This window comes from Chlorocebus sabaeus, chromosome 4, assembly GCF_047675955.1.
Source record: "Chlorocebus sabaeus isolate Y175 chromosome 4, mChlSab1.0.hap1, whole genome shotgun sequence".
Lineage (NCBI taxonomy): Eukaryota > Metazoa > Chordata > Mammalia > Primates > Cercopithecidae > Chlorocebus > Chlorocebus sabaeus.
The window spans coordinates 39328815-39341976 of record NC_132907.1 but is presented as its reverse complement, the minus strand read 5'-3'; positions in this window follow the sequence as shown (position 1 = coordinate 39341976).

Below are 13162 nucleotides of genomic sequence, written 5' to 3'. Positions count from 1 at the left end.
TAAGGGAGATAATGGAGGGAAGCAGTTCTTGGCAGAGGGAACAGCAAGAGGAAGCAGTGGGAATGTGAAAGGGCAAGGTATTACCAAGAGGTCTGGTGAGAGGAGAGCAGGGAGTGCAGGTTGAGAAAATGAGACAAGAAAGTGGAGACCTTCCTTGAAAGCCATGCTACACAGGGGATTTGCACTTTATTTTGTAGGGAGATATTAGAGTTTTTAAATCAGGATACTGTTGCGAACAGATTTGTGATTCATAAAACAAATTCTCTTAATACTGTGGAGGATTAATTGGGGGAACGAGAAACTGGAAGAGAGCTTGAACTAGAGTAGCTCCTTATCTTGGAAGAGAAGGAAGAGGGTGTTCTGAATAATGCTAGGGAGATAGAATGGCAAGACTTGACAGTGGGATATGGTAAGAAATGTATGGACAGATCTGTGATCAAAGCCTGGGTTAATCATTGCTGATGAGCTGTATATTCTTTTTTTTTTTTTTTTTTTTTTTTTTTTTTGAGACGGAGTCTTGCTCTGTCGCCCAGGCTGGAGTGCAGTGGCCGGATCTCAGCTCACTGCAAGCTCCGCCTCCCGGGTTCATGCCATTCTCCTGCCTCAGCCTCCCGAGTAGCTGGGACTACAGGCGCCCGCCACCTCGCCCGGCTATTTTTTTTGTAGTTTTATTAGAGACGGGGTTTCACTGTGTTAGCCAGGATGGTCTCGATCTTCTGACCTCGTGATCCGCCCGTCTCGGCCTCCCAAAGTGCTGGGATTACAGGCTTGAGCCACCGCGCCCGGCCTGTATATTCTTAAGTAATTTCTTCCCCCTCCCCTCTCTTCTCCTCCCCTCTTTGGTCCTCCCCTCCCCTGTCCGCTCCTTTCCTTTTTTTTTTTTTTTTTTTTTGGAGACAGGGTCTGGCTTTAATGCCCAGGCTGGAGTGCAGTGATGTGATCATAGCTCACTACAGCCTCAAATTTCTGGGCTCAAGCGACTTCCACCTCAGCCTCCTGAGGAGCTGGGACTATAGGCACGCACCACCATGTGTGGCTATTTTTTTTTTGATTTTTTGTAGATACAGGGTCTCACTTTATTGCCCAGACTGGTCTCAAACTCCTGGGCTGTCACTCTAGTTGTGTCCTTTGTGGTTCTTGGATGTCATCACCCCCACATTAGGCACCTGCAGGGATGTCCTTGTCTGCATCTGGGCTCTAGATGTACATTCCATGCTACTTTCCACTTTTGTGTCTCATGGTCATGACTATAAGTCCCCTTGGACCGTTTGTCAGCTAAATTATGTGTCTTTCTTGAGGGCCCTTTAGCTTTTCTGTGCCACTCTGGGGGCTGCAAAAGATTCAGAGGGACTGCCTCAGACTTTCCCTACCTAGGGCACTATATGTGGCCATCTTTACCTTACTTCTGTGACAACACTGTGGTCTAGTAAACATCTGCTAGACTGCTGCCTCCCAGGATTCCAGATGTTAATAGATTCCCAACATTGTCATGAGCCTCCACCATGTCTCCCCAACTTGGAGCTAACCCCAAGTAAGGGGCATGGTGGAGGACCCTTTTCTTAGATCTTTACTACCTAAAGTTATTTTGCTTAACACTCGTTTCTCTACTTTTGCCCTCCCCAATTTGGAAAGTCTTTATCTAGCCTAGGGGTGGGGGTGGGGTAGGGGGGTTGATATTAGTTGGGGGGGCAATTAAGATGGGTCAGCAAGTATCTCCGCAAATCTTTCTGCCTTACTACTAAGGCTTTTGAGTTTGAGGGTCCAAGGGTTTGGCATCTTCATTCTCTGCTAGTCAGTGGGTTTTTGTTGTTTGTTTTTCTAATGCAATCAGGGAAAGTTGTTAAGTGAAGAATGTAGAGAGAAAAAAAAAATCTGGAACAAATACTTTACTTAAATATCTTGATATACTGAAATAAAGTTTTTGTCTCTTCCAAATATATGCACCCTCTTCTCACATCTGCCAAGACAGTCATAGGTAAGAAACCTCAAATTAGAATAAAGAGTATCTGCTTCCTTAATCTGATTTGTGTGTGCAGATAATGAGAAGAGACGAAGGATGAACCAGATTCTGAAAACTTGCTTTCAGGTACCAGAGGCCAGAGCATAAAACTAGATATTTTCCCAGGATTGACTGATTTGGGAACTCAGCCTCAGGGGTCACATAGAAAATTTCCCAGTGACGGTCGTGGAAGCCCATACTCTATTGTGTAAGAAAAGAGAAAAACTAAAAAAACTGCCAGGTGCCGAACTTCTCCTTGTGTCCAGTTCTGGTTCTGCCTTGTGGAGCTATGGGAGAGGATCACCAATGCCCAGACATGCCACTACACCTTCCCTTCTTTTGCCCACCTTCTTACCTCTTAACATCATTCTCATGAATGTTTTTTCATATACTCCCTACCTTTTTCTAAGTTTATAAAGACAGAAAAAGAAATGAAGAATGAATCATCTGTCTTGTGTGTTAGATGTCATGGCAGGAGATAGAAAGGAAACTGAATATGTCTTTAAACCCCTGGAGCATCTAGCTACAGGTGGACTAAATGGTCCAACCCAAATGCAGAAAACCAGTGTAAACCACTTAGACTGTGATTCTGATTTCAGTAAAAAGTGATTTTTTTTTTCCAAGTAGGAATATGTTAAGCTGTTTTCTCTAATCAGAGACAAATTTTCAATGCCTGGATAACAAGTATTATCCTAAGTGCTACCCTTTTTTGTATGCCAGCTATGTGACAGAAACTCACTATACCATACACTTTATATCCATACACTTTATATCCCAATTAATTTTTGCAACAAACAGGGCAGGAAATAGCAGTTGTTCACTGTACTCACACTCTAATGACCTAGAAGTGTTAATGTATATATATATATGTGAATTATATATCTTCCTTATATATTATATATAATTTAATTATATAATTATGATTTAATTATATATTCCTCGTATATTTTATTATATATTTATATATAAATATTAAATTATATATATAAAGAAACACGTTCTTTCTGTCATGTAGTGGCTGTATCATAACTCACTGTAGCCTCAAACTTTTAGGCTCAAGTGATCCTCCTGCCTCAGCCACCTAAGTAGCTGGGACTACAGGTGTGTGCCATTACGCTCAGCTAATTAAAACAAATTTTTGTAGAGATGAAGTCTCCCTATGTTGCCCAAGGTGGTGTGAACTCCCGGCCTCAAGCAATCCTCTTGCCTTGGCCTTCTAAGTTGCTGGAACTACAAGCATGAGCCGCTACACACAGCTATTTTGGTATATTTCTAATATCTTTTAGATGCATATAATTTTTGCTTTGTTTTGTCAGTTACCACCATGGCCTACCCAATTTCCTGTGTTTTTAAAAGCTAATTTTACTGACTACACTCATGACATTTTTAATAGCTCATTGAAATTTTCCAATACATTTCACAGATATATTGGGAGTAGACATAGCAGAGGGTATGGTAGCCTCAGATTAGCCTGGGTGTAATCTTGGAAGGAGGCAACTGCCTGGCTGCTCCCTCTACTTTTGCCTTTCCTGTAGCCAAGCCTCAGGAGAGGCTTTTTTGCATGGCTTCCAGGGTTTGGTTTGTGAGGGAAGAAGATGAAGATAAAGTCAACTCAAACTTCATGGCAGCATTGTGCCCACTTTGCCCTATCACTGCCATTCTCCGGCAGAAACACTTTGGACACCGACACATGCTCCCTTGTGAATAAGCTTTCTAGTTTGGGTAAAAATACCAAAAAGTGGGGAAAAAATAATTAGAAATATGGAGATCATGGGTAAAAGGAGCTACCATGGCATGACCCTGAAAGCCCTCAGCATACTCTGGCATGGATCTCTGAGGAAATACAGGATGGCCTCTGTGCGAGGTGTTTTTCGTGCTGGTTGGAATTTTCACTGGTAAGAACGCCAGTACCTTTAAGCTTTGGCCAGAAGGTTTCAGATCTTGAATGGGCCCAAACTCATTTGTACTTTTTCTAAGTAGAATAGTCAGGCTGAACCTGTGGATCAACAGTCGACATTATGCCAACCAAAATATTTCTCTTTTTGGAAGCAACTAATGAGTTTCAATAATTCATCTTGAGTCTTTTTCACATAAGGAAACAGCACACATCATTAAAATTGCCTTGGAGGAAATTATATGATAGCCTTTGTAAAACTAACATTCCAGAAGAGAGGAGACTTTACCAATGCAGGGGATTATTAATAGCTATTTTGTGCCTTCAGATGCCATGATGCTTTATGTGTTAGTGAATTTCACAGGATCACATATGTGCAAGGGGGCCAGGCTCAGATCAAGGGGGTGTGTGGCTGCTGGCTCTGATTTTTGTTCTGCTGGGCCTTGGTGGAAGCAACCAGTTAGGCAAATAGAGCCAGACACACTATCCTTAATGTATTAGACAATTGGTAATTCTTTGTTGTTTATGATGATGGGTTTGAGAGGAATCTCAGGACATGGAGATAGAAAACCAGGTGTCTCTACCATTTATTAGTTCTGTAACTATAGACAGACTACTTGTCTCACCTGAACCTCCATTTCCTTATCTGTAAAATGGAAATAAAATCTCTTCTCTTCAATAAGTTGCTATGAAATCTAAATAAGATAATATATGTAAAAGTGCTAAACATGGAAAAATCCTTTACAGTTTTTAAGGCATATTATTATTGTTGTTATGATTATTATTACTAGTAAGTTTAGTCATGGAAGACTTATAGACTGACTGGCAAACTAGGATAACTTAGTGGGGATCTGTGGTTTAGGGTCTCAAAATAACAATGAAAACCTAAATGTCAGACTTTTTTCCCCCCCCCCCCCCGAGAGAGAGAGTTTCGCTCTTGTTGCCCAGGCTGGAGTGCAGTGGTGCAATCTCAGCTCACCGCAACCTCCGCCTCCTGGGTTCAAGCGATTCTCCTGCCTCAGCCTCCTGAGTAGCTGGGATTACAGGCGCCCGCCACCATGCCTGGCTAATTTTGTATTTTAGTAGAGACAGGGTTTCTCCATGTTGGTCAGGTTGATCTTGAACTCCCAACTTCAGGTAATCTGCCCACTTTGGCCTCCCAAAGTGCTGGGATTACAGGCATGAGCCACTGAGCCTGGCCCAGACCTTTGTTTTACACACACACACACACACACACATACACACACATTGCAGTTTGTTTCGTTGAAGACATTGAGACTTGGTTTCAATTAGTTTCTGGTTCAAACAATTAGTTAAGTGCAGGATCAAGATGATAAACCACTGTTTTGGCCAGGCACAGTGGCTCATGCCTGTAATCCCAGCACTTTGGGAGGCTGAAGTGGGTGGATTACTTAAGGTCAGCCTGGCCAGCATGGTGAAACCCCATCTTTACTAAAAACACAAAAATTAGCTGGATGTGGTGGCGGGCGCCTATAATCCCAGCTACTCGGGAGGCTGAGGCAGGAGAATCACTTGAGCCCGGAAGGTGGAGGTTGCAGTGAGCCAAGATCATGCCACTGTACTCCAGCCTGAGTGACAGAATGAGACTGTCTCAAAAAGAAAAAAAAACAGCAAAAAAGATGATAAACCACTATTTCAAGTAAATGTGAAATAGGACTGCGTGTTGAAGCAGCCTGGGTCTGACATTAAATCCTATGGTGACCTATCACATGGAGACACAGAGGCTTGCAGGCAAATAACTGAAGTTCTTGATAACTAAGCTTGTTGGAGGACACAGAGAGATTGTTCAGGCTAAGAATCACCAATGGATTTTTGTCATTTCAATGGTATTATTAATCTGTAAAAGAATTGTTTAGAAAACATTGCCATCTTATAATTCTTGTTAATTGCTTAGGATAATAAATAATACCTGCTATTTATTATTAATCACCTATTACATGCCAGGCATTCTAATTAAGTCATGTCACTTAATCCCTTTGGCCATCTGGAAAGTGGCACTACTGTCCCATTTTACAGATGAAATCAAAACTCAGAGACACTAGGGAACTTACTCAAGGTCACACAGCTGGCAAATGTCAGAGCCAGGATTCTAATTCATGTTTGTATGACACTGAAGCCCAGGCCCTTTCTATCACTTACAGTTAATGAGTATGGATGACCCAGAGACTAAGATTGTTTCCTTCATGGCCACATCTTTAATTTCTGCCAATCTGAAAACAAAACTTCGGCACAAGGATTAGTGTCCTTAACTGGAGCTGCTTGCCCAACACAGTCCACACTGTTAAGATTCTCTACTGCAAACAGGGCTTTCGATCCTTCCCTTTTACAGTGAATTCACACTCAGTTTGACCCCAGCTCTCCAAAGCTTTCTATTTGATCTCGTTTTCTTTTTTCAATTTTCATAAGCATGTCAGATTCCTTTCTTGAATGTGAAAGGGAGGAAAAGAATCATTATATAGGCCAGGCGTGGTGGCTCATGCCTGTAATCCCAACACTTTGGGAGGCCAAGGTGGTCGGATCACCTGAGGTCAGGAGTTCAAGACCAGCCTGGACAACATGGTGAAATCCAGTCTCTAGTAAAAATACAAAAAAATTAGCTGGGCCTAGTGGCAGGCACCTATAATCTCAGCTACTTGGGAGGCTGAGGCAGGAGAATCACTTGAGCCTGAGAGGCGTAGGCTGCAGTGAGCCGTGATCACGCTGTTGCACTCCAGCCTAAGCAACCAGAGCGAAACTCCATCTCAAAAAAAAAAAAAAAAAAAAAATTCATTATATAGAGTCAAGTATGGATACCTTTGGTTTGATTAAACATGAGAGGTAGAGATTAGGGCAAACACTCAGGTTAAATAGGATATGGCTACTGCTTAGAGTTAAAGCATGACAATAAATACTTTTTAGACAACTAACTTATAGACAGGTCTGTCCTCTCATTTTCCTGAGAAGCATATACATACTTGAAGATTAAGCAATGGGTCCTGGAGAGGGAGGTAAGAAGTTTTTCACATTTCTACAATTTTGCTGAAATAATCTTACATGTAGAACATATACATCATGCTTTTCTTTGGAAAACCTCATTCCACATGGAGGGCATTTGGGCTGTGATGGGGTGGGCAGATGAGTAAGTTGGAGTCAGAACATCTCTATTTGAGCTCTGTAACTTCCTGACTATGCAGCCTTTGGCAAATCACATAATCGCTCTGAATTTCACTTTCCTAATCAGTAAAATGTGACTAACAACAGCTATCCCTGGCTACTGCAGAAGGATAGTATGAGGGCCAAATGGGAGAAGAGATGGGAAAGGGCTTTCTAAACTCTAAAGTGCTGGGCAGATGTTGAGAGTTAATGTCAACTCTTGGAGAACATCCTAGCTTTGTGTATTACTGTGCGTGAGAAGGTGTCAGGCTGCGGAGGTGGTAGGTGTTGTGCTAAAGAGGATACTGGCAGTTTTTATATTCAGATGCGAAATCACAGCTGTTGGGCAGGCAGAAAGCCAGGGCAAAGCCTGCTCTCTCTAGCTGTACCTGAAACCCCAGTTTCCTTTACACTATTCACTCATTGCCCTGCCTATGAGCAGGGAAGTGTAAGGCCCTTCCCCTCTCCCACAATCACAAGCAGGAGGGAAGAAGCCAGCACTGAGCCACAGAGAGGCTGAGACACTAATAAAAACTACAAATTATCAAATGCTTACTATGTGCCAGGCATGATTGTAAGCATTTTACCTATATGATCTTACTTATTTCTCATATCAGAAAATATGGCTGATCTGATTATTATCCCCATTTTACAGATGAGGAAAGTGAGTGTTAGAGAAGTCAAATGACTTGCCTAGGATTATAATTAGACAGGAGTCTCTACCAAGAGTCAAATCCAGGAGGTCTGATTGTAAAACCCACATCCTCAAACACTAAGCTATACTGCAACCTCTGGTTGTAACCTCACATACTCAGCTTCCTGCCACCAAACACAACTCCATTGGTAGTATCCAGTTTCCAAAGACAGCAAATACAGAAAAGGAGTTTGGGTGCTGATGTTGGCCTGGCAACTCCATTTCCTACTCACCACACAGACCTCCCTTGGTAAAATAATGTCCTAACTTGGGGAGTGACCAGGCATTTACCTGATAACCTGTATCTTCTCAATGAGAAAAGAAAAGGAGAGCAGAAAATGTTTGTGCCTGGAGTATCTGGCTAATAGTTGTCGTAAAGTTGTTTAAGTCTAGTTAGGCCACAGCAGAATTAGAGTTATAATTAAGGCAGGACGTGGTAAGGTGATCACAGCCAAAAGTCCCACTGTGACCTGGGAATGCGGTTGTTGCTAGCAGCGGCAGCAACTCGTACTTCACCCAATCCTTCATCTCCGTAGATCAACAGAATCGCCATCTATAGCAAACATTAACTTAGCATCTGTGGAGTGCCATGCTCAATATCAGGTGCCAGGAACATACACATAATAAGGCACTTCGACATGAGAAAAAGCAGTAGAAGGAAGTATATAATAATAGCAGATTGGTGCTTCAGAAAGTACGTGAAATTGAATTCTGAAGAGGAGGTGATATGGTTTGGCTGTGTCCCCACCCAAATCTTACCTTGAGTTGTAGCTCCCATAATTCCCATGTGCTATATGAAGGATCTGGTAGGAGGTAATTGAATCACAGGGGCAGGTCTTTCCCACGCTGTTCTCATGATAGTGAATAAGTCTCACATCATCTAATGGTGTTATTAAGGGGAATTCCCCTACACAACCTCTCTTGCCTGCTGCCATGTTAGATGTGACTTTGCTCCTCCTTTGCCTTCCACCATGATTGTGAGGCCTCCCCAGCCATGTAGAACTGTGAGTGAATTAAACCTCTTTCCTTTATAAATTACCCAGCCTCAGGTATGTTTTTATTAGCAGCATAAGAACAGACTAACACAGGAGGTGGTGACAATTTGGGGTGGAGTAATCAGGGTAACTTTTATGAAGGAGGGAGTGAATAAAACTTTGAAGGATGGGTGGGACTTGACTAAATGAGAAGGGATGGGATTGAAAGGAGAAATGTCAGAAGAGATGACATTGTGGGTGAAGGTCTAGGGCAAAGATAGGTTCAAAACAAGTGAGAATGAGCACTAGTGTGTTAGAATGCTTTCAGCTATTTGAAATAGAAATGGCTTAAACCAATTAATTTTTTTACATAGTCCAGAGGTAAAATGGGCCTCTGAATTGCTTGATTCAGCAGTCAAAGTGTGCCATGAAAGAACCAAGTCCTTTTCAGGTCGCTGCTCTGCAGTTCGCAGAGTCATCTTCAACAGCCAGGCAATATGCTCCCTTGGTTCACTTCCAACAAAAGAGAGATTGATTTATCTTTCCCAGAAATCACAAACTAGCCCCTCTCTGTATGTCATTGGGCTCAGGCTGGTTTGGGATCTGCTTATTCCTAAACCAATCATTGATAAAGGAGATTAAATATTTTAATTGGCTTACACTGGTGGACTAAAACTTTAGCCTCCATTGGAATCACCTGGAGGGCTTGTAAAAACATATTGCTGCCTGCCCTACTCCGGAGTTTCTGACTCAGTGGGTCTGGGGTTGGAATTTGTGTTTATGATGCATTACCATGTGATGCTGGTGCTGCAGGTCTGGGGCCACAAGTTCACTTTTGTTTTGTTTTTTTGAGAAGGAGTCTCACTCTGTCACCCAGGCTGGAGTGCAGTGGCACGATCTCGGCTCACTGCAACCTCTGCCTCCCAGGTTCACGCCATTCTCCTGCTTCAGCCTCCCGAGTAGCTGGGACGACAGGCGCCTGCTACCACACCTGGCTAATTTTTTATATTTTTAGTAGAGACGGGGTTTCACCATGTTAGCCAAAATGGTCTTGATCTCTTGACATCGTGATCCACCTACCTCGGCCTCCCAAAGTGCTGGAATTACAGGTGTGAGCCACTGCACCTGGCCGTTTTTTGTTTTTTTTTTTTTGAGACAGAGTTTTGCTCTGTTACCCAGGCTGGAGTGCAGTGGCGTGATCTTGGCTCACTGCAACCTCCGCCTCCCAGGTTCAAACGATTCTCCTGCCTCAGCCTCCTGAGTAGCTGGGATTACAGGCGTGTGCCACCACGCCTGGCTAATTTTTTTTATTTTCAGTAGAGATGGGGTTTCACCATGTTGGCCAGGCTGGTCTCGAACTCCTGACCTTGTGATCTGTGTGCCTTGGCCATCCAGAGTGCTGTAATTAGAGGCATGAGCCATTGCTTCCAGCCCACAACTTTCAAGACTACTATTGTAGGATAATTAATTGAGGTGGAATAGATGTTGGGGTATCAATCCATGGTCTTCTATAAATGTCCTGGTTTACCTGGCTGAGGCTGAGCTGGTGTAATTATGTCCCCCTTTAATGTCAAAAGTGTCTTGGTTTTTTTGTTTTTGTTTTTGTTTTTTTTTGAGATGGAGTCTCACTTTCTTGCCAGGCTGGAGTGCAGTGGCACCATCTCGGCTCACCGCAACCTCTGCCTCCTGGGTTCAAGCGATTCTCCTGCCTCAGCCTTCCGAGTACCTGGGACTACAGGTATGTGCTACTATGCCCAGCTAATTTTTGTATTTTATGTTGGCCAGGATGGTCTCGATCTCTTGACCTCATGATCCGCCTGCCTTGGCCTCCCAACATGGTGGAATTACAGGTGTGAGCCACCACGCCCGGTTGGTTATTCTCATATATAAATTACATGATCATCTTACCACACAGGGCTTTTAGTTCAAGTCAAGGTTCTTTCTCTATAAGTGAACACAGGAGAGTGAACCAGTATTTGTCAATAAAATGTGTGATTCCAATTGGGAGATCTCTTTGTTCTGTGTCCAAGGATCTAAAAGAGAGAGAGAGAGAAAAAAAAAGCCATCAGTATCAATCATATTTCACATTAAGGATCCTGACTGATGTGTTTTAAGGGCATTGCTTTTAATTTATATGGAAACTATTCTTTACTTATCAGAAATATAGCTTTTGCTATCCTTTTTGCTTAACATTCTTAATAGCATGATTTGATTTATAAAAAAATAAGGCATTGATTGCAACTAATTCATTTTATGTCTTAAGTTCATTGACATAGTTTTACAAAAATGTGAAACATCGTGTATTAAGCTAAACTACCATATTTTTAAAACATTGGTCATGGCTGGGGGTAGTGGCTCACACCTGCAATGTCAGTACTTTGGGAAGCCAGGGTGAGAGGATTGCTTGAGGCCAGGAGTTCAAGGCCAGTCTGAATAACATAGCAAGACCCTGCCTCTACCAAAAAAAAAACCAAAAACATTGCAGGCGCCTGTATTCCCAGTTATCTGGGAGGCTGAGGCAGGAAGATCACTTAAGCCCAGGAGTTTGAGGCTGCAGTGAGCTTTGATTGTGCTACTGCACTCCAGCCTGGGTGACAGAGTAAGACCTTGGCAGCAAAAAAACACAAAAATAAACAAACAAAAAAACACACTTTGGTTATAATGGAGGTCACAGTTAAACAGAGTTCAGAAACAGTGTTTGTTGCCAAGTATTTCTGGTTCATCCAGAACCAAGAATTTTTTATTGAAAATTAACTATATCTGGTAATCTTACTAGAGGCCATGTAATTTCTGAAAGCAAATAGTGAATGAATATTTTTGTTTTTCTTTCTTAATCTGGTTTCTTTTTCTTGGCTTTTTCTACCTAAAAGTTACCAAAGACTAAGTTTGAAATTATCTTGCATATTAGATACCTCCAATCTTGTCATGGAATTAGATTTAATCTCTTTAAGGTCTTTCTTCAGAAATTGATTGCAAGCAGTTTGGGATGCTACTTAAGAATTTGCTTAAACCACTTCCTCCCAACCCCACAAAAAAATCACAAACCCAAGCACAATCCAGATGAGAATCATAAACATCTCATTGCTCTTTGCAGCAGCATGAATTGTGAAATTTTAGTTAATCCAAGAATTTTTAAATGTTGTTGTTTTAAACCTTTTACTAGATTTTCTTCTTATGCCAAAATAACCACATATGGTTCCAATCTTTCAGGATAAGGACAATGTGGGGTGATTCTAATAGAATAGCAACATTTAAAAAGTTCAAATATGGTAGAATTGTTTTGTTTTGTTTATATGGTAGAGATAAATTTATGAGTTAGAGAGATCCAGCAGTCTTCTGTTCTTAACTTACATTCATTGTAGGAACCTCTTCAACATCCCTGAGAGAGATGGTTCTTTAAACTGAATTATTAATTCCAGTAATAGAAAGGCTGCAGCCTGACAGGGAGGGATGGTATCAGTTTTATTGTTAAACCGCTTTAGCTAGTTTTCTTACAGTGAGTTACACAGTGTCTCCCAGTACAGTTTGTGTTAGAGGACTGTAGACTATGCTATAGATTGTACTGTACCCTCCTCAAATCGATTTGTTGAAGCCCTAACTCCCAATGTGACTGTATTTGGAGATAGGCCTTTTAGGAGGTAATTAAGGTTAAATGAGTTCATAAGAATGGGATCTTGGCCAGGCATGGTGACCCACGCCTGTAATCCCAGCACTTTGGGAGGCCGAGGTGGGTGGATCATGAGGTCAGGAGTTCGAGATCAGCCTGACCAACATGGTGAAATCCTGTCTCTACTAAAAATACAAAAATTAGCCAGTTGTGGTGTCACACACCTGTAATCCCAGCTACTCAGGAAGCTGAGGCAGAAGAATTGCTTAAACCCAGGAAGTGGAGGTTGCAGTGAGCCGAGATTGTACCACTGCACTCCAGCCTGGGTGACAAAGTGAGACTCCGTCTCAAAAAAAAAAAAAAAAAAAAAAAAAAGAAGGGGATCTCTCCATGGAAAGGCCATGAGAGGACACAGTGAGAAAGTGTGGCTATCTGCAAACCATGAAGAGAGAGCTCTCATCAGAAACCAAAGTGGCCAGAACCTTGATAGTTGGACTTCCCAGCCTCTAGAACTGTGAGAAATAAACCTCAACTGTTTAAGCTACCACTGTGGTATTTTGTTATGGCAATATGAGTAGACTGATATAGGCTATATGTACTGCCTTTTCTTATTTATTTATTTATTTTTTGAGATGGAGTCTTGCTGTGTCACCCAGGCTGGAGTGCGGTGGAACGATCTCGGCTCACTGCAAGCTCCGCCTCCCAGGTTCACGCCATTCTCCTGCCTCAGCTTCCCAAGTAGCTGAGACTACAAGTGCCCTCTACCATGCCTGGCTAATTTTTTTTGGATTTTTAGTACAGACAGGGTTTCACTGTGTTAGCCAGGATGGTCTCTATCTCC